Source organism: Musca autumnalis, unplaced genomic scaffold (assembly GCF_047663935.1).
Source record: "Musca autumnalis isolate F117 unplaced genomic scaffold, ASM4766393v1 scaffold_1, whole genome shotgun sequence".
Taxonomy (NCBI): domain Eukaryota; kingdom Metazoa; phylum Arthropoda; class Insecta; order Diptera; family Muscidae; genus Musca; species Musca autumnalis.
Genome location: NW_027411644.1, coordinates 6,905,272 through 6,926,344, shown reverse-complemented (window position 1 = coordinate 6,926,344; position 21,073 = coordinate 6,905,272). Strand labels below are relative to the sequence as shown.

The following is a 21,073-nucleotide window of genomic DNA, read 5'->3' as shown; positions in this document are numbered from 1 at the left end:
TTCTGAACACTACGTGTGATAATGCTCAAATAATATAAAAAATATATATAAAATGTATAATTTTTTAATTAACTCTTTTTATGTTCGTTTCTTTTTTACTAAAACGGGATCTCAAAATAATAAACTGAGTTTTGTTATTATAAAAACAACGATTTTTGGTTATAAAATTATATTGTTTATGCTGTAAAAAACCTTGTTTTTTGGCAAGGTTTACGACGTTTCTGACGTATGTAATATACGTCGGAAATGTATGTCATATACGTCATAATTTCCGACAGACCATCTATGGCGTCGTAACATATAAAAATAAATTATATGCATTAACTATACCCACACCACAGTAAGTGAATTTCCGACATATCTATTGGTTTTAGATACCTATACTCTAAATTATTTTTGTTTATTTTTTTGCAGAGCCCAACGCGATTCGTTTATGCACAATCAACAATTAAATGAATCGTATGCCCCATTTCACATGAATTTTGGTTCATATTTCTTTGGAGTTATGGCAGCATTGGTTTACGACCATATCTCTTCCCGAAATTTGAATTTAAGGAAACATACATATTTTAATATATTCCACTTAGCTTTAATACCTGCAGCCATATTTTGGATCTTATCGGGTCATTTCTTTTTACAAACTTATAACGACGATGGATTACGTCTATGGTCCAGTATTTATGCTGCCTTTCATAGGAATGTATGGGGCCTCGGAACGGCTATTTTTATTATTGGCATGACAGCAAAATGTGGTTGTAAGTATATGAAAATATTTATTATGTACAATTTCCTAGATAAGAAAATAAAATAAATAAATACAAATTTTGAGATTAGATCGGGCTTATTTGTTTCAAAAATACATTCGCGTTTTATAAGTTATTCAATATTTGCAACTGAAATTACCTCTCCAGTCCTATATTATACTATTTCACCACTAACCATTCCATCTTGTATTCCGTTTTCCTTTTAGGGGTTTTTCGAAGATTCTGTTGCCTACCCATATTTCGCATTTTAGGTCGCCTAACATATGGTGCATATTTAAGTCATGTCCTAATTTCCAGGGTCGTAATAGGCACCATCCGTTATCCTATTTATTATGGATCCGGTTTTATGGTAAGTTGTGAGAGTTTTTTATTCGAATCGTATTACACATTTTTAATCAATTATTTCATTTGCAGTTTATGTTCGTTGTATTTAGTTTTGTCGCGGGCTATTTTGTGTCACTTATTACGGCCATTGCTATTGAGTTACCTGTTACGTCGTATTTGAAAATGTTGCGATGATGATGTTGATTGATTTAAGTTTTCTATATTAAAATAATTTTATAAGCAAATAAATTTAATTATATTAAGTTTATAGCTGATTAAGTAGTACATCAATCCACTCGTATTAAGCATGATACTGTTTGGAAGAGACTGTTTTACTACCTGTAAAATATGTCATTCCCACTAACAGTTCTAAACCTTTCAGTTCTTCACAGTACACATCCCGTTCCTTTTTTACCCTTCGAACCATCAGTGAAAAGCGACAACCGGGCTTTCTATCCACAGCTGTTAACATCGCCACATATAATACTCCCTGAGCATCAAAGGAGCTCTGGATGCCGAATATCCAGTGCCAGTCTATTCGGTACAGCATTTCGGCCGCCTGATGCGCCTGATGCAGCTCAGTGTACAGTAGCTGGCTTCAATAGTTTAGACCCAGCAAAATCTTCAATGCCAAGGATGCTATTGAATCATGGGTGCAAGTGATCTGGCATGTCATCTTTTTAGCATTTTCACTCATCAATTTTATATGAGCGTGACCACCATAAGATGACATTCATTTTCGGATCTTAAGATGACATTCATTGTCGGATCCTAAGCATGTCATTTTGACCAATGCTTTGACATGTCATTTTCGCCTACCCTTTGGCATAACATTTTCATGTCTTGTTTGGAAAATGGAAAATTCTGTATTGAAATATGATTTTCATGACAAACCAAACTCTTTATTAATTCAAACTAATTCATGAAATAACTAGAACTAATTTATCAGCATAAAGTTTATACCCAAAATTTCAATTTTATCACCGCCGCTGCACCGCTACAGAGTTTACTTCGTCCACTCTCAGCCACTGATTTTGTTTCATCTTACAAAAACTTTCCTATTATCTTCTCATCACCAGTTCAGATTTCGGCATGGACTCCAACAGCACTCCTTTAAGAATTTCTAGTTCGCGAACCTACATTTAATTTGTAATTTTGTAATTTTATAACAACAATTTTGGAAATGTATACTCTTTTGTTTTGATGTCGCTACATGTAGGGATGTACAAATCGACTTGTTTGTTTCTAGTGATCTGTACAAATGCTGATGAAAAGATCGGATCTTTCACGACTTGCTTTGAACCAATGCAAAATATGCCATGAAATCACGTCATCGCATAGAACCCCTTCCATCAAATTTTGCTGGGGAATTATTGCTTAGAGTATGTTATCAGACCACAGTCCTGGATATCCAGTGTATTACATGTGTGGTCTGAGATCCCAGCTATTGCCTATGAATAGAGATGGGAAATGGGTAAATACCCAAATGGTAAATACCGATTAAAATGGGTAAATTGGGTACAAATGGGTAAATACCCACGTATTTACCCAATATGTGGATAAAAACTACAGAAACTAAAATCATCCAATTGGACGCGAAAACGCAGTATTTTAACAAATTTTAACTGACTATGAAAAAAATTACCTTTTTTGGAAATGTGACTATTTAAATTTTACCAATTTTGGTCCATATTGTTGGTAAATCTCTCATATACAGCGTAATTTTTGACGTATGAGGGCATTTAGAACGGTTTGTTGAAGTCCTTCTTGCGGAAAAACGTATATGCTGGACCGATATTCTTATTCTTTCATATATTATTTTTTGTCGAATGTAGTTTTTGTTGACCTTTGGACCAAAAAAAAAATATTTTTTTCATATATTTGATGGCTTAACTTTTGATTTCAGCTGATAATCTTGAGATTTTGGTCCTCTTCGACAAAGCTATATTTGCTGCGGTCTGCATTGATTTTCTTCCTACATAAATACAACCCCAACGCTCGATTTTACATATAAACAAGTAAGAAAAGCGTTAAGTTCGACCAATTAGTTTTCTTTCGTTTATGAAAGTACTAAACTCTCCTTTTTATTGCAAGAGTAGTACATATATCTCAACTGATAATACTCCCTTCAAAACAGTTAATTTGGGGCGAAATTTTTGTTATTTTCAAAACATGGACCAATATTTACAATTTTCCGAATTCGTTCTATGGGGGCTATATGAAGGCGTAGACCTATACCGACAAATTTCATATGGAATATTTTATACCCCAAATGAAGACTAACCACCAAATTTCAGCTATTTCGGTGGAATATTGAGGCCCAATGGGAGTTTTTAAAATTTAAGTGATTTTTATTTAAATACAATTTTTATTTCAAATGTAAAAGAAAAAAATTAAAAATTAACTTTAAGTTCATATGCATTTTTCATTTCAGAAAAAAATTAATATTTGATTTAAAATTTTCAAGAAATTTAAGTACAAAATAAGTAATAGCCATCAATCGAACTATATTCAAAATTTGTCTTCAAACCTATTTTAAACGAAAAATGCTGCCGAAGGCGAAAATAATTTTAAAAAAATCGCGCGATTTTTTACAAAAATATTTTCACAATTTCAGAAGATAAAAAGTTTTTATAAAAATATTCAAATACATTCTGAAAAATTAAAAGCGCAGCAGTCGAAAATATTTTTGAAAAAATCGCGCAATTTTTTACAACAATATTTTCACAATTCAAGAAAATAAAATTTTTTGTAAACATATTCAAATACTTTCTGAATAACGAAAAGCGCCACAGGCGAAAATAATTTTGAAAAAATCGCGCGATTTTTTACAAAAATATTTTCACAATTTCAGAAGATAAAAAGTTTTTATAAAAATATTCAAATACATTCTGAAAAATTAAAAGCGCCGCAGTTTTTTACAACAATATTTTCACAATTTAAGAAGAAAAAAGTTTTTGTAAAAAAATGTTCAAATACTTTCTGAAAAACGAAAAGCGATTTTTTACAAAAATATTTTCACAATTTAAGAAGATAAAAAGTTTTTGAAAAGTATTCAAAAATATTTTCACAATTAAAGAAGATAAAAAGTGTTTGTACAAATATTCAAATACTTTCTGAAAAACGAAAATATTTTTGAAAAAATAGCGCGATTTTCTTAGCAAATATTTTGACAATTTAAAACTTCTCCTAACTGCTTCGTACATAATTTCGGGCAAAATTTCGTTTTTAATAATTTTATGAAATCAGGAGTATTTTGTGGATACTTCGATATTGGTTGGCACTTAGGCCTTCTCAAATGTATAATTCCGCTTACATTCTAACTTCTACTAACACCTCTACCTAAAATTTTAAAGAATGTATAACTATAAATTTCAAAATTAACCAAAGAAATAATTTATAAATTAAGAAAAAAAATCGTTGGGAGTTATGTCCGCAATTTTTTTGGGTGTTATGTCCGCAAAGCGCAGCGGACATAACGCCCAAAATCATTTTGGGAGTTATGTCCGTGGGAGTTATGTCCGGGCACCGTTTTTTAGCCTCTGGAGACACAAAATAACAAATTACAACCAATTCGGTGCTCAAATGGGACTACATTCAAAATATCTTAAAATGACGCGTACTATATATGGGGCGTTATATTGGGGCTATACCAAAACGTGGACCTATATAAACATTTTATGGTAGATATGTTTCTTAGCCTCTTGAAACGCAAAATGCAAAGCTACAAACGTACAACCGATTCTGTGGTCAAATGGGACTAATACATTCAAAATATCTTAAAATGACGCGTACTATATATGGGGCGTTATATTGGGGCTATACCAAAACGTGGACCTATATAAAAAAAAATTTGGTAGAAATATTTTTTAGCCTCTGGAGACACAGAATACCAAATTACAACCAATTCGGTGGTCAAATGGGACAAATATCCTAAAATTTTCTTAAAACGACGACGCGTCACGCGTCACTTTGTATGGGAGCTATACGGAAACGTGGATCTACATAGCCCGCTTTCAATACCAAAAGTCCTACATACATATAATAGATTTTACCAAAATTTCATCCACCTACATATGTACATCAATCCGTTCGGAACAAGGATATATGTATGTATATAGTTTGTGGGGTCTACAATGATTATTTCGAGTAGTTACAAACGGAATGACAAACTTAATATACCCCCCCCCATCCTATGGTGGAGGGTATACAAAAGTATAGTCCGCGAGGTTACACAGCTTTTTTTGGTTTCTTTTTGATTTTCTGTCTGACAGAAAAACAAAATGTTCATTTCAAAATAATAAACCCAAATAAACACCCGAAAAAGGTATTTATCGGGAATTTACCAGGTATTTATCGAAGTTTTGGGTAAATACAGGGTAGAATCCCATCTATACCTATGAAGTTCCTACAGGAATATATCGCAATCAAGCCTCTCTTCGTGTTTTCATAGCTGTTCCTTTTTTATCCTAGTCGATGGTCGAGCACCACACAATTGTACTTCGTTTTCCTATAAAGGTTCAGTTGCTGTACACCATCCAGTATTGGCGGCACGAAGTCAGCAATATTTTCATATCCTCAGCCTTTATATACACTTTGCACGGTGCCCTTGAATCAAATTTAAATGGAAGGTGCTTACACCTGGGAAGTTTTTTCGGATTCTGAAACTACAATGTTCATAGATGAGAAATATCGATAAACAAAAAAAAAAAAAAATCGCCGGAGCGCTTTTTAAATAAATCGCGATTCATGTTGACATTTTTAAGGGTTTTTAGGGTTTCATGATTTTTCTTGGAAACTGCAAGTCCTATTGAAATGGGACTAAAAAAATGTTCTCTACAAGATTGACTTTTATGATATCTTCGTAGTTTTTACCGTTATTGAGATAAAGAGGTTCAAATTAGGACAATGCACTATAGGTAATTTGCCCTGTTTTTGAGGCAAAAAGTCGATTTTGCAACTTTTAATAATAATAATTTTTTAATTGGCATTGAAAAAATAACATGTCAAAATTTATTAATATGAATGATATTTTTCAAAATAGCGTCATTATCGCGGTTTAAATTGCAGTCAAAGTGAGAATTTCGAAGAAGAACTAAAAAAATATATATTGTAAGGCATATTTCAATGTATTTAAAACCGCGTAAAAATAAACAAAATATAAATATATGGTAAATGGAATAGATTGGCAATTGCGAGAGGAATTTATTTAATATATAATACTAGCAAATGCCCGCTACTTCGTATGCGGAAAGGGCATAAAATATTTAATGTGGAAGTGGTGAATACTGACGATTCTGTTGTATTAAAACCTATTTTTAATACCAACATTTAATCGATTTAATTCCAAAAAACACATCTGCCGTATGGCACCCCTACACTGCTACCATATTTTTTATTTCGGATTTCCAAAAATTAGACCTCATATCAAAGACATACACCAACAGCGTTCATATTGCAAATTTCAGACTTGACTTCTGGTTTTACTCTTACTAAACTTTATCTCACCCCTTCACAACAACAATAACGCACATTCACAATTCAAGGTTCTAGATTCAGCGGTTTCGCCAAGAACCCGTCTACTTCAATCCACTTTTATTAGAAGAGGTATTTTGAAGACTTAGAGTATTTTGAAGATTTTATGCATATTTTCCAACCGAACTCCGAACTTTATCTCAAAGTTCAGAGTGATCTTCATAACAAATATTTTTCCATTTCGTATTTTTTGTCCAAATTATATAATCCAAGCTTTGTTCCTACACCCAACACCAAATGTAGTACCATTTAGTACTTTTCGTTCACCTATAGTAGGTATTTCTCACTTTAACCGTTTACACAATACCAAAATGGTTCTGGTACCAACATGTTAACAAACTTTTCGTATACATAATTAAACGTTTCAAAGCTTACTTCCTTATGCTCAACATATATCCCGACCGCAATTCACTTTTCCAGCTTTATATGTTCCGCTGAAAGAAATTATATTACTATTTCGTACTTTTTGTATAAATAAGTGCAAATTTTCAAAACTTCATCCCTACCTCCACTCTAAACAACAATTGCTATTCTAATACCGAATTTAAAATTTAAAAATTCCAGTTCTACCCCTTTACAAAATCAAAAATTGTACAAAATTCTGTACCATATAGCAAATACCAAAAGGTACCAAATTTTGTACCATTCACCACTTATCGTACACGACTTTCCAAAAAACTACTTGCATAACTCAGTTCTTTCGTTCACCTAAATCCAAATTATAGCCAATGTACTTTTATTTAGCACTTTTTTATAAGTACGAATTTCCAAAGTAACCGCAATCCTACACTCCAACAGTAATCTGTTCACGCAAATACAAATTGTATCGAACTTAGTTCCATTTAGTACTGCTTCGTGCACATTAGTATGATTTTCTAAAGTTACCTCCATATCTCAATTCTATATTCTAACAGTAATCTTAATCCCAAGTTTCACGATTCCAGCTCTATCTTCACCCAAATCCAAATCATACTAAACTCACTACCATTTAGGACTTTTCGACCTTTGGTACACCTTTCTTACTCTTTATCAGTGACCCTTATTCCAAATTTCAGCACTATTGTACACTATTGTATTTCACAAATTGTACTATATTTAGTACTTTTCGTACACTTTTAGTTCGAATTTCCAAAAAGCTGTCTTTGTTACTCTCCATCAGTGACCCTTATTCAAAATTCCAAGATTCCTGCTCTATCCGTTCACCCAAATCCAAATTGTACTAAATTTAGTACCATTTAGTACTTTTCGTATGCTTATAGTTCGAATTTCCAAAAACCTTTCTTTGTTACTCTCCATCAGTGACCCCTCATTCCAAATTTCAGGATTCCATCTCTATCCGTTTACCGAAATCCAAATTGTACTAAATTTAGTACCATTTAGTACTTTCAGTACCCTTATAGTTCGAATTTCCAAAAACATTTCATCGTTACTCTTCATCAGTGACCTTCATTCCAAATTTCAGGATTCCTGCTCTATCTGTCCACCCAAATCCAAATTGTACTAAATTTAGTACCCTTTTGTACTTTTCGTACACTTATAGTTCGAATTTCCAAATTTCTAAGAAATTCCAAATTTCTAGCTCTCCATCAGTTACTCTCATTCCAAATTTCAGAGGTCTAGCTCCTACCGTTTGCCTAATACAAAGGGTACCATATTTAGTACCTTTTAGTACTTTTCGTACACTTCTAGATCGAATTTCCAAAAACCCAGCCTTATCTCACCCCTACACACCAACAGCAACCTACACCCAAAAGTTCAACTTTCTAGCTTCAGCGGTTTCGTCTGGGCGCTGATGAATCAGTCAGTCACTCACCTCACTACTCTTTTATATATATAGATAGGTTAAACATTTTGGGTAGCGACCAAAAAACACAAAAAGTTAGAAATAAATATTTTATTTTTCTTAAACTCACTTCATATAGACTTATACTAAATTGGCCGTGTTTGGCCGTGATTTTGCCACCTAGAACACATTACTGAAAGTCTTCTGCATTGGTATTAATAGGTTTCAAAACCCAGTATTGCCCGTTTTTTGATATTTATGAGATTATATTAGGTTACTTCTCAATAAAAAGTCCTAAAATTTTGGAAGTTTGGTTTGAGGAAAAAAAACAATAAATGTAAAAATATTGTTGATTACAATTTCATTGCAAGTAAAATAAGTAATGGCGACAAATTGTTCGGTATATCCGTGGTTTTCTATAAACGGTTTAAGGGAGTAATAAACTCGTCTTTATTAGCGTATATTCAAAAAATATACAAAACTTTAGTAACAATTAATTGGAAAATCTACTCGAGGGGACAAAAATTTTGTTACTTACTACCGTGATCGTTTTCAAAAGTTTGTGGTGTATAAGAAAACTAATGAAAATTGCATTGGAAAAAATAGCTTTGTTCGTTATATACGTAGTTGCTTATAACCGTTGTTCGTTATATCCGAATTTATCTGTGAAAATCTTTGTTTTATCTCACTTTTACACATAAATAATTTAAAAAGTTAAAACATCCTTTAATTCCGGCGTTATTAATTTTTGTCTCAAAAACAGGGCAAATTACCTATAGTGCAATGGATTGACTGTATCGCCTCCTTATAAAACAATGTTATACACAGTGCACCTTAACTAACTTTAAATGAAAACCGCTTACACCAGGTTAGTTTTTGCGGATTTTGAAACAGCTATGCTTATAGATGAGAAACATTTTTTTTAGCCCCATTTCAATAGGACTTGCAGTTTCCAAGCAAAATCGGGAAAACCTAAAAAATCCTTAAAAATGTCAACTTGAATCGCGATTTATTTAAAAAGCGCTCCGGGGATTTTTTTAGTTTTTTGATTTTTTTCATCTATGAACATTGTAGTTTCAGAATCCGCAAAAACTTCTCAGGTTTAAGCACCTTCCATTTAAATTTGATTCAAGAGCACCGTGTTTGTTACGACCAACATTGTACCTCATCGAAATAATGGTTTTAGACAATTTTGAGTCTAATCTATAGTCTATCGGTAACTTCATTCCATAGTACCGGAATGTGCGACAATAACAGACAAACGTCTCACCAGAATCATGTGACTTAAACCTCAAATATAAAAACGTGCATCGACGGGTTTCATTTTCAAATATCCTTGAGGTGTTTTCAATGGATGACAAAAATACATATGTATGTATATTAGGGTTCTAGCTTTTTTATAACCTCATATTCATGTATCATAGCGTGATGGGTTTCTACATTACATTACATAAAATCTTAATTATAAGGTGATTTTAATGATTTTAAAAGTTTGAATTTGTCAGAATTATGTGCAATTTTTTGAAATCACTGTAAGCAGATATATAATTAAAAATAAAATTTAGAGCCATATGAGATAGCCAAACTGACATAATATTTGTTTCTAACTAATTTTCTTTAATTCTGAGAATCATAAAAATGTCGTAAACGATTTTTTTTTCAAAAATATAATTTAAAATTCCATTTTTTTTTCAAAGTGGTTTGTGACCTTGACCTTTTCCAATATTTGAATGGAATAAACGTTTTTCTAGTTATTAGTAGGCTTAAGGTTCTTCATTCGTGCAACAGGAAATAATTTTTGAGGATTTTTTCATTTCATACATTTTTTGAAAAAAATTATGAAATGAAAAAAATGCTCAAAAAAAAAAAAATGCTCCATCTTATGATGGATGGTGTGGTAAAATGGTGGACATTGAATAAACTTGAGTTAGGAAGTTTAAATACATTTTGACTAGCATTTCAACCGCTAGACCTCAGCACTAATATTGCACTGATTTGATAAATATCCACTTTGTAGATTTCATCATGACACAGTTTAGAGAAAGTCCTTTTTGTTGCATTTGACACAAATTAAAAGAAACTCTTAACATTAACCTTTGGCAGAGTGGCCTTCAATGAAGACAAAGTCTGATGCCTTAAAGAGAAATGCTCAATTACGGCACTTTAAAAAATAAGAAAATGTTGAAAATGGTATAAGAACACGAAATGTAATAGCCGTTAGAATATGTGGGATATTCCATGTATTTATGAATGTGGAAATGGTAAAATAATATAATAGAATTTTTCAAGTTTGTGGTGGTACTTTAAAGTTGTGGTTTCATAAATAAATATATATTATCTATGTAAATATATATATTCATTTCGCTAAAGTCAATCTACTATACAGTTGGGGGAATTTTCTATTGGACACTTTATTCTGAAATGCTTGTGGGAAATTGTAGTTTATGGTGTATTTTATTCTAAGAGAATCGCATGTAAGTTGTCTCATACATTCATGAGCGTACATGAGATTTACTAACCTACACAGCCAATCGTATGGCAGTGCTAATGTGCGACCATCCACATGCAAGGATATCAACACAAGGCCATATATGTGATGTGAACCTTTAAAGGCTTTACATATTTCTAGTGAATCATTTTTTCTGTATTTCTTTTTAGCGAGCCTGTGGCGGGATACATGTGTTCACTTGGGCGTGTTGTATTCGCCGGCACTTATTTACGTACGTATATATACACTTGTATGTTTGTCTAAAAAACATACTACATACATGTATGTAGTGCACTTTAAAAACGTGTGTATGTATTTTTGCAATGTTGTACTATACGCAAATGTATATCTGGGTTACAAAAACGTAAAGTGTTAAAAAAGTGAAAAACTGTCATCAGGCAGGCAGGAGAGAGAACCCATTAAACATGAAATAGCCGCGGACTATCCCAACACACCAGAAGACATTTTCTAATGTTAGATATTTTATTCCATTGCAATAAACTTCAAGATTCATTTGGATTTCCAGCTAAAGCACTTATGAAGAAAGCTGACACATATTTAGAATATATTCATAACAGAAATGTGGACACCTAGAAGTGATTTGTATGTACATAAGTATGTGGTTTTGAAATTGTATGTTTAAAAGGCATCATCACTTAATAATATATTCATATGTATATCAAATCTAAAATTGCTACATGCCATCATTTTAATAATGTTTTATTTGTTTTTTTTTGTGGTTTAAGACCTAAATGAGATTTTATTGCTTTGGTCTATTAAATACAATTTACTTACACTTTTTTTTCATATGGCATATAGTAAACAACCCAAATGCCTTTACTATGAAAAAAAAAAACTATTTTTAAAGTCGCTCTATGATTGTTATAAGAAACAACAGACAATTATATTTTGTAATACAATGTCATGCTAAGCAAAAATGCAAGATGGGCTAAGTTGTATTTGTTGGCAAATTTATTAAACAAATTATTTGAAATATAAGTTTTTTTTAGAAAAATACTACTTACTAATTTACTGAAAACAGTAAACCACTTCCAGTTATTACCGAAATCTTAACTTTTAAGAATGACTATTATTGGTTTCAATTTTTTCAAATTATTTGGAAGGTACAAAAACAAATTTATAATTTTACAATATGTAGTAAAAACCACATTGGTGGCTATTATAAAACATACAGGGCCGTAGATAAGGGGCCAGGCCCCACTCTCGAACGGATCAAGCGATTTGTTCCAAAATTTTGGTCTTCGTAATATTTGTAAAAGTTGACAACACTGTTGCTATCGGCAGAACTTTACAACTACTTTTTATTGCTGCAAACTTACCGAATAATATCGTTAATTACCGAAATTATAAGCATTTTAATGTTATCGATTTTTGTCGGTAACTCAAAAATTGTTTGTAACACTTGTTTTCGCGGCCTCCATTAGGACGATATAAGGTTTTTCAAAAAAAAAAATTGTTTGGGGTTTATCCAAGTATGTTTGAACCCGTTTTTAGACGACTTGGTCGGTTTCGCCCTGAATGCACGATAATTCTCGAACAGATCAACCGGATTTGAGCAACCGGGTATCCCTCCCAGAATAATTAATTTTTTTTCGCTGAAATGGTGCGGATTATGTCTCTCGAGTAACATATTTGTTTTTGGGAGTAAACGATTTGGTTCAAACTTTGCACAACGAAATGTTATTTTTTACCGGGTAAGACCATACTTCCAGAGATAATGGACCAAAAGCCCAAAAAACTCTTCACCAAATAAAATGTTTGATGAGCACGGTAATTTCCTTCCCTTACAAAAGTTCAATATTTTTACTTAAGTGCAGTTTAAGGGTTGTTCGAGGATTGGTTTGAAAGATCCTGCTTACAGTGTAATTATGTTTAAGGGTGCTTCATGTGATTCTCATTACAACAACAAAATGCCCAAAAGCTCCAATTAAATCCTACGGTTACCAGGTAAAAGGACTGTTTGGCACGATAATTATCAAAAAGAATGATAGTACAAATAGTGAAATTTTATTCTGTGTAAACTGTGAGAATTAGGTCTGTCAGTGGAGAAATTACGCTCACCTACGAAATTGCTGTTAATTTTTATACCCTCAGCATTTATGCTAACGAGGGTATATACACTTTCATACGGGCAAAATGTGCCTCATCGAAATAATCCCTGCAAAATGTTCGATGCCAAAGATGCTATTCAATCATGGGTGAAAGTGAACTGGCATGTCATCTTTTTAGCATCTTCATCGATGAATTTTATATGAGCGTGGACCCCAGAAGATCCCAGCAAAATTTGAAGGAAGGGGTTCCATGCGATGACGTGAATTCATGGCATCTTTTGCATTGGTTTAAACGAAGTCGTGAATGATCCGATCTTTTCATTAGCATTTAAACCAATGCAAAGGAAGTCTTGAAAGATCCTATCTTTTCATCAGCATTTGAACCCATGCAAAGAAAGTCGTGAACGATCCGATCTTTTCATCAACATTTGAACCCATTCCATTGATCCAATAGAGATGAATTTTGTGTTTTTATTTATACACATTTTAATTAAAAATTGCAATAGGTTTGATGTTGTCGGAGACTCGAAATCACAACCACCGTTGTTAAAACTCTCGTCGTAATGATAATGTCATTGCAAAGGGTTGGTGAAAATGACAAGCCAAAGCATTGGTGGAAATGACATGCCAAAGCATTGGTGAAAATGACATGTCAAAGCATTGGTATAAATGACATGCTTAGAATCCAAAAATGAATTGGATCTTTTGGGGTCCACGCTCATATAAAATTCATCGATGAAGATGCTGAAAAGATGACATGCTAGATCACTTGCATTGAATGGCATCGAACATTTTGCTGGGATGGGTTCAAATGTTGATGAAAAGACCGGATCTTTCACCACTTCCTTTGCATGGGTTCAAATGCTGATGAAAAGATTGGATCTTTCATGACTTCCTTTGAACCAATGCAAGAAGATGACATGAAATCACGTCATCGCATAGAACCCCTTCCTTCAAATTTTGCTGGGATGGTTTTAGACCTCAAGTATGTTTGGACGAAATCCCTTTCAGACAAGTTGGAGTCGATTTAGAATGCCCGTCCGTCTGTCTGGCTAGTGCCCACGATAACTCTTGAACGGATGAACCGATTTGGCTTTCGTAATATTCTGTCAAAACTTAGTTTAAGTTTGAAGATGGGTTAATCGGTCCACTCCTTCCGATACCTCCCCCACAAAAGTTCGATAATGTTCAAAAATTTGTGCGCACGATAACTATTGAAGGCAGGAACCGATGTGGTCCATACTTTGCACATCGTGAAATTTCTACCAGACTTAGATGAGTTTCCAATATGGATTCAGTTTAGGAGCTCCTCTCGAATCACTTTGATTTTTGTTGTAGCAACTTCTATTCACTATCCCCTATACGATGGTACAAGTTTAATTAGGAGCAAGTCCATACTTCCTTAGAAATTTGTCTGAAAGGTGCAAAAAACTCGTATGACACCGTGTGTAGTGGTTGGAGCGCAAGTTAACTCTCGAACGGATCTGTCGATTCGGTCAAAAATTTGACCTTCGTAACATGTTGTCCAAACTTAGTTTAAGTTCGAAGATAAGCCATATCGGTCCACACCTTCAAGTAACTCCCCCACAAAAGTTCAAAAATGTTCGGAAAAACTGTTTACACGATAACTCTTGAAGGGAGTGACCGATTTGGTCCGTACTTTACACATCCTGATATATACCAGATGCATGTCAGGTTTGAATATGGACTATATTTGTCAACTCCTTCGGGTATCTCCCACACAAAATTTCGGATAAGTTCACTTTAAGAATTATTTTGATTTCTGTTGAAGCAACTTGAATTCGCTGCCTCAATTACGATGGTAAAATTTTTTCAGGGGCAAGTCCATAATTCTTGAGAAAACAGCCCGAAAGGTGTAGAAACCCCTATGGCTTCGTATGTAGTGGCTGGAGAGCACGATAAATCTCCAAGTGATCAACTGACTTGATCCAAAATTTGGCCTTCGTCATATTTTGTCCAAACTTAGTTTCAGTTCGAAGATGGGCAATACCGGTACACAACTTCCAGTACTTCCCCCTAAAATTAAAAAAAAATCACTAAAATGTTATACACGATACCTCTTGAACGGGGCAACCAATTTGGTCCAAACTTTGGATCTCCTAATATTTTGTCGAAATTTATTTTAACTTCTAAAATGGCTGATATCAATTTCTCCTATGGGTTCAAAGTTCAACATTTGTGTCTAAGTGCAGTTTAGTGTCTGTTCGAAGTTCCTTTGGAAATGTATACCGATGCTGTTCGTTGTGGTCCTGTTTACAGCCATATTGTGTTTTCGTGATCCAAAAGTTATACGATGACCCACTGCAATGACTAGTGGGCGCGATATCTATCGAAAAGGTATGACTCTAAAATAAGATCCACTTCCATAATGGACAATGTCGGTCCATTCCTTTAAGTACCTCCTCCGCAACAAATATCCAAAAAGAGCCACAAAATTCTGAAAACATCCTAAATACGTTCGATCTGTCTGTAGAAGAAGGTTTTAATTCACACAGGCTGAAAGTATATCTCTGCCGACTGATAATTTTTTACTTGTTAAAATAAGATTCCCTGCTCCTGTTTTTTGTGTTGTTTGTTGTAGAGGCACAGACTGCGGGTATATGTCTGACGGCAAAGTTGACTGGTACCTTCTTAGTTGTTTGCATTAAAATTGCCAAGAATAAGTTTAGTGTCCTGGTTGGGGGAGGGGTCACATACTTTTTCTAGGGGCTTGTAAAATGTATATTCGGTGTGTTCGTCATTGTCTTCGGTAGTAGACTTCCATTAAACTCTTTAAAAATCAAAAAACTCATTCGCCGATTATGGTCCCATTATTTAATAAAATTGATTTAGGTTGATTTGAATTTTAGCACACCCTAAAGATAAACGACTTTATATGGGCTCTGGCATACAACTACGTTTGTCAGTATGACCATTCTTGTGTAGATGTTTTTTGTGCGATATTCTTCTTGTTGTTGTTTTAAGTGAATTTTCATTTACATGAAAATGGTGATGATTCGTTTCCTTTTTGCCACCAGCAAAGTGAGGATTTTTGTTGCTTATATTCCAAGTTTGTGGAATGACAACAGACTGACTGTCAGTTTAGTAGCGATTTTCAACACGTACAATACCTAGCAATGTTTATATTTGATTTCAACGAGTTGCTCTTATTTCGGCAAATATCGAAATAAACGGTTATTTGAATTAAAATAAGAAAAACGAAAAAGAAGCAACTACTTCTGTCGCAAGCACGAGTATGGAAGGGTGTGATTGCATTTAAAAGTTATTTGGCTTGTCTGTCTTCCTTTCTTTGTTGCCTTACTTATACCAAGTTACCAATATTGAATTACCATCGCTAGTCATGCCACGCCTTGGCCAAAAACGCGTCAATGCAGCTCTTTACTACCTTGAATAATTCAAGGAAATCTTTTCCGCGATATCCATAACCACCGCAGACAGATACCGGCCACGAAACACCATCAACCGGAACTCGCGTCTAAGGAAATGAGTGTAAATTGTAAAAAACGTTGGAAAATGTCTATTGGCCTTGCTAAAAGCCACAAGCTTTAATAAAATAAAACAACAGAAAAACCAAATGTGTTAAAAACAAAAACAAAGATAATAAATGAAAATATGCGTTTATAATACTCATCAAGTGTTTGTTCAGTGTTTGAAGAAAATTAATTGCTTAGTTAGACCATTAAAGTGCACGAAATAACATTCTTGGAATTAATTAAAAACTGTTAATTAAAGTTCTATAAATACTGTGGAATTTTTAAAAGTTATTAGTTTGGGGGTTTTGGCATCCCTGAACAAAATATACACTTTATGTGAAGCGTAAAGAAAAACTAAATTTATGACAATACAAATATTTGATCAAGATAGAGTCTTGTTACGAAATTCAACAATTCAATAATGAGGTGAACGCAATCAAAATTATACAGTTACATTCTCTGTAATTGTTTAGTGACCATCTCAATTGCTCTTATTTGTATTTAACTCGTAAAGGTCTAATAATATTTGCAAGAACTGTGATCGATTCTATGGCTTTCTAACTTACGATACTTCATTGTTGTTAATATTTTCAAGTATTCATGTGTCTGATCAGTGCTTGTTAAAGTGTGATTTTTGTTCGGCGAGATGTGGCTTTGTTATACCCTTCACCATAAGATAGAGGACATATTAAACTTGTCATTGCCTTTATAACACCATGGCAGCTTGAAATTATAAGTCAATTTAATGATGTCCGCAATCGGCCAGTCGGTGTGTTGAAATCAAGAGATAAATTTTATATTTGGTATATATAGTTTGTATTACTCATGGAATGTTTTGTATTGATATGGGTTATATGGGTCAGGTTTTTACTTAGCCTCCATAGATTGATATCACCAGGATTTAATTACATTATCCAACCGAATTTGCTGAAATGTTGGCATTTGTTCTCAACTAGCGTTACAAAACCTTTTTTTAAAAAAATGTCCTATATATGTATGCCAATGTGTTGGTGTAGTTGGTAATTTCTGGGCGAAGCTACCCTATAGGAAGCATGGGGTCTCGTGTCGACATGTCACCACTTTGTCTACTATTATGGTGACAAATGGTATGTTCCAGTACTGCAAGAATCTACTATTTTATACCCTCAGCCTTTAGGCTAAAGAGGGTATTTACACTTTGATACGACCAAAAATGTGCCTCATAGAAATAATGGTTTTAGACCCCAAGTATGTTTGTACGATATCCGTTTCAGACAATTTTGAGTAGATCTAGCAATGTCCGTCCGTCTGTCTGTCTGTCGGTCTGTCTGGCTGGCTGGTGCGCACGATAACTCTCGAACGGATCAATCGATTCGGTTCAAATTTTGGGTATCGAAATATTTTGTCCATATTCGATTTAAGTTCGAAGATGGGCCATATAGGTCCACTCCTTCAGGTACCTCCCCCACAAATGTTCAAAAATTTTCGCAAAACTTGTGCGCACGATAACTCTTGTAGGGAATAACCGATTTGGTCCATACTTTGCACATCGTGTAATTTCTACCAAACGTAGATGAGGTTCCAATATGGACTCCATCGGTCCACTCCTTCGGGTACCTCCTACACAAAATTTCGGAAAAGTTCAGTTTAGGACCTGGTCTCGAATCGCTTTGATTTTTGTTTACGCAAGTTGTATTCGCCGTCCTATATACGACGCTGTAAGTTTCATTAGGGGCAAGTCCATACTTCCTGAGAAAATAGCCTGAAAGTTACAAAAAAACCCTATGACACCGTGTGTAGTGGTTGGAGCGCAAGATAACTCTCGAACGAATCTGCCGATTCGGTCCAAAATTTGGCTTTCGTAATATTTTGTCCAAACTTAGTTCAAGTTCAAAGATGGATTATATCGGTCCACTCCTTCCGGTACCTCCCCCACAAAAGTTCGAAAATGTTCGGAAAATTTGTGCGTACGATAACTCTTGAAGGGAGTAACCGATTTGGTCCATACTTTGCACATTATGAAATTTCTACCAGACTTAGATGAGGTTCCAATATGGACTCAATCGCTAAACTCCTTCGAGTACCTCCCACACAAAATTTCGGAAAAGTTCAGTTTAGGACCTGCTCTCGAATCGCCATGGTTTTTGTTGTAACATCTTGTATTCACTGTCCCCTATACGAATGTACAAGTTTCCTCAGGGGCAAGTCCATACTTCCTGAAAAAATAGCCTGAAAGTTGAAAAACAAACCCTATGACACCATGTTTATGGGTGGAAGCTCAAGATAATTCTCGAACGGGAATGCCATTTCCGGCCAAAATTTGGCCTTCGTAATATTGTTTCCAAACTTAGTTTAAGTTTGTAGATAAGCCATATCGGTCCACTCCTTCAGGTACCTACCCCACAAAAGTTCAAAAATATTCGGAAAAATTGTGCGCACGATAGCTCTTGATGGGAGTGACCGATTTGGTCTATACTTTACACATTATCATAATGTCTACCAGATATAGATCAGGTTCGAATATCGACTATATTTGTCCACTCCACCCCTTACCACCCACACAAGATTTTTGATAAGTTCACTTTAAGTCCTGCTATTGAATCACTTTGATTTTTGTTGAAGCTGCCTCAATCACGATGGTAAAAGTTGTTTCAGGGGCAAGTCCATACTTCTTGAGAAAACAGCCCGTAGGGTGTAAAAACTCGCTATGACTCCCCATGGTCTATGTCGCTCCATTCCTTTAAGTACCTTTTCCTCAAAATTTTTGAACTTAAATCCTAATCAACATTTTTGTCGGTTCATACGACCAAAATTTTGAAACCCCCTAAATACATAAGTTTGTTTGCGAAAAAAGTGTTTTAATTTGCACAGGCTGAGGGTATATCTCTGTCGGCTCAGCTGACTGGTACTTTCTTACTTGCTACAATATTTTTCGATAACATAAAGGAAAACATGTTATCGTAGTAATAAGTAGTAGCTTATTGCAGGTACTGCAACAGAGCAAAAGTCCACTTTTTGTCAATAATTTATACTTTAACCTTGAGAAACATTGCTTTTATAACTTTAGGGCTATTTTCTCAGGACGAATGGATTTGCACCCGGCAGCGAATGCAATTTATTACAAACAAGTAGGAAAAGCGTTAAGTTCGGTCGGGCCGAACTTTGGAGGGTATACCACTACAAATTTCAGTCATTTCGGTGGATTAATGTGGCAACAACCTTCAAAATACCGAAAATCGGAAGGTACTGTTCTATGGGGGCTATATGATGGCGTGGACCTATACCTACGAATTTCTAGGGGAAAGTTTTATACCCCAAACGGTTTGATAATGAGGCCAAAACCTTCAAAATACCGAAAATAGGGAGATATCGTCCTATGGGGGCTATATCAAAACGTGGACCTATGTAAACATTTTATGGTAGAAATGTTTCTTAGCCCCTGGAAATGCAAAATACAAAGTTACAACCGATTCTGTTGTCGAGTGGGCCTAATACATTCAAAATATATTAAAATGACCCGTACTTTATATGGGGCGTTATATGGGGGTAATACCAAAACGTGGACCTATATAAACCAACTTTGGTAGGAATGTTTTTTGGACTCTGGAGACACAAAATACAAAATACAACCAAATCGGTGGTAAAATGGGACAAATATCTTGAAAATTCCTTAAAATGACGACGCGTCATTTTGTATGGGGGCTATACGAAAGCGTGGACCTACATATCCCGCTTTCAATACCAAAAGTCCTACGTACATATCGAGCCCTTCCCGCGAAAATGATGTAAGCGACATTTTTTCGATTTTCGTTTTTTTACGGAAATCTATGAAGAATATTCCAACACACCATCTCCCAAATTTTTAGAACTCAGCCATGTACCGTTACGAAATTAGAGCAAAAACAATTTTGATGTAAGCGCCATTTTTGCTTTTTGTGTACATTTGTTTGTGACAGCGAATTGTCGCTTACATCAAATTGCACATTTACACACCATGTCGTTATTCAACTATATTACAAGAAATGCGTTTTAATCTTATAATTCTTCGAATAAATACTTGCTATAAAATTAGTATGCTTTGTTTTTAAATTGTAGATAAGAATTACTCTAAAAATGATTTGTTTCAAATAATTTTTTTTGATGTAACCGCCACTTCTCAAAGTAAAAGCCTGATTGCGTGACAGCGAAAAAGATGTAAGCGACACAAACTACCGTTATATTGAAGATATTCCACAATTTTTTTATTTTTTCAGTAAGTAGGATTTAATAACAGAACTATACCAAATTTGAATAAACAATTATGGTTATGTCTAAAGTTATTCAATAAAAACCGTCTCCTGTAAAATTAGCTTTTTGTCGCTTACACCTTTTTCGCGGGAAGGGCTCGATATAATAGATTTCCCAAAATTTCATCCATCTACATCAAACCGTTCGGACGCTAGAGTGATTTCCACAGACGGACGGACAAGGCTATATCGATGTAGAATTGCACGCTGATCAAGAATATATGTAGTTTGTGGGGTCTACAATGATTATTTCGAGTAGTTACACACGTAGTGACAAACTTAATATACCCCCATCCTACGGTGGAGGGTATAAAAAGATCAAAGTGATTCGAGAGAAGACCGTAAACT

The 21,073-nt window shown here is 34.3% G+C and overlaps 1 protein-coding gene across 3 annotated transcripts in view; it reads left to right on the top strand.

Moving 5' to 3' along the window:
* The first annotated feature begins 16,065 nt into the window (after positions 1-16,065).
* sas (stranded at second transmembrane protein) overlaps positions 16,066-21,073 on the top strand; it is a 123,441-nt gene continuing 118,433 nt past the window's right edge. For 2 of the 3 annotated variants that reach the window (XM_073963025.1, XM_073962986.1), the window contains exon 1: positions 16,066-16,220. The gene's annotated coding sequence lies outside the window, so the exon portion shown is untranslated. Of the gene's footprint in view, positions 16,261-21,073 lie in introns of all 3 variants that reach the window. The other variant, XM_073963018.1, reaches the window with a different exon arrangement.